This window comes from Triticum dicoccoides, chromosome 3B, assembly GCF_002162155.2.
Source record: "Triticum dicoccoides isolate Atlit2015 ecotype Zavitan chromosome 3B, WEW_v2.0, whole genome shotgun sequence".
In the NCBI taxonomy this organism is placed as follows: domain Eukaryota; kingdom Viridiplantae; phylum Streptophyta; class Magnoliopsida; order Poales; family Poaceae; genus Triticum; species Triticum dicoccoides.
The window spans coordinates 604,561,497-604,563,733 of NC_041385.1; positions in this window are offsets into that span (position 1 = coordinate 604,561,497).

Genomic DNA, 2,237 nt, shown 5'->3' on the forward strand with positions numbered 1-2,237 from the left:
TGGCTGAGGGTTTTGGAGCAATATCACTAAGCATTTGAGCAAGTAGACCATTAAGTAACACCTCATCCCCTTTTAATAGTATTGGCTTTCCTATGGACTCAATGTGATATTGGGTCACTAAAATATAAATGAACAGTTCTGAGCTTTTGCCAATCTTTGTCCTTAGCATTTGAAGGGGTCCACATCTCTAGTCCGTGCCATGCCAATCACTGAACATCCTAAAATATTTATCTTGAAAGGATATTAGTTCAATGAGCTATATGTTGTTATGAATTACCAAAACCACCCGGGGATTAGTTGCACTTTCAGCCCGTCAGGATCCAGGGGAGCTCCATGGTGGTTAGCCCTGCTATTCTCTGTGCTCCATAACTTTGATCTGCTTCATGTCAGACTCTTTGATCTAGACACTGACGGGTTTCGGTCTTCCTCTTGGAGATCCCAACATTTGGCGCATGGCATCACTGATATCTAGATTGGAATTGATTTGGTCGGGCACGCCCTCATCTTCGGCCAGAGAGGCTTAATGAGGGTCTGGCGCGAAGCTTTGCTGTCTTGTCGGTGCCATGGGACATGTCTAAGTATAGATTTGCATGGTGTTGGCAGTGGTGAAGAAAGTCATGGTGGCTGCGGTCTGAGACTTGTAATGGTGGAGAGGAGTTTGCGTTGCGTTGAAGACTGGCGACACATTTTTTTCCCGGGTTTCGAGTGTTGAGGACTTGAAGCAGCGGCCTTGGCAGAAGAGGGCGACACCACAGGCGGACAACATTTTTGGGCGTGCTTCTCGAGTACCGAGCCGCGATCTCCAGGGTGAAAGCCCAAAGTCTGGCCTTCATTGGTTGCACCTGGAAGTGGTCTTGCGAAGGCATTGTTTTTGCGATCTCTGACTCTCTCCAGGGTGAAAACTCAAGGTCCTTCATCGGGCGATGACAACGCTTGTGCATTGTATCCTTCTTGGAAGCGTCGCTTTTGGAGAACCTCTTCTGTAGTCCGAGTGTTGTCTTTGATGGTGTTTAGAGTGTTGCTATCGCGAGTGTTTCATCACTGCGATGGGATCTTTCCTTTTATATTTCTCTCTTTTTATATTTTTGTTCTTGGTTGTGTGCATCCTTAATGTCTTTCGGTATATTGTTGGTGCAGAGGCTGTGTAACTGGTATCCTCGCAATATTAATATATTTTGTTTATCGAAAAAATCAAGGTTGTCAATGACAGCGGCAAGCCTCCCTTGTTAGAGTGGTCACTTTTAGCGAACTCTCAGGCTGCCTCCCTTGTTGGCGCCGACGAGCAAACAGGGAAATATCAGGTGCTTCCATCCTTGGGGTGCTCCCCATGCTCCAATTTATAAAAATTAATTTAAAATATTTTGAAAAATTCTGAAAATATTTATGAAGGTTCACAAGGAATGTGACTACAACTCCTAATAATATGAGATCCAAACTTGAAATGCACATCGAGAGATAAAAATGTGAAATCTAGCATAAATAGTGTCATAAAAACACAAAAGCAACATTTGACACTATTCACATCTGAATTTGTATTTTTTGTTTCTGAATGTACATTTCGAGTTCGGACTTGAAATTTTTAGGGGTTGTAGTCACATTCTTTATGAACATTCACATTTATTTTCAGAATTTTTGAAACATTTTAAATTGATGTTTCGAAATTGGAGCATGGAGAGCACCTCATAGGTGGGTGCACCTGATATACCCCACGAGCAAACCCCTGTAAACTATGATTCATCTCTATCTCAATATACAGGCACGCAGACCTTCTGTGTGTTCCAAAAAAAATGATAACGGCGAGCCATGGATTTGATCAGCTTATGTACATGATTTACTATTGGATGCCAAATGAAGGAAAGTAATCACATGAATGTGCAACTAATGTTATTACGCTTATAGATCTAATTGGCAATGAGTTCATATCTAACAATTCTCTATTTTTATTTCGAATTTGCGAACATTTTCAAATTGATAAGCGTTTTAAAAATTTCTAAATATTTTTTGAAATCATGAACATTTTTTGAATTCATGAAAAGCTTCAAATATGTGAATATTTTTTTGAATACATGGATTTTTTTTTTGAATTCAAGACCATTTTTTCAATACACAAACAGTTTTGAAATTAATGAACCTATTTTGAATTCCTGGACATTTTTTGAATTCAAGATCCTTTTGGATTCATGATTTTTTTTAAATGTGAAACTTTTAATTCATACAAATATTTTAAATTTTGTGAC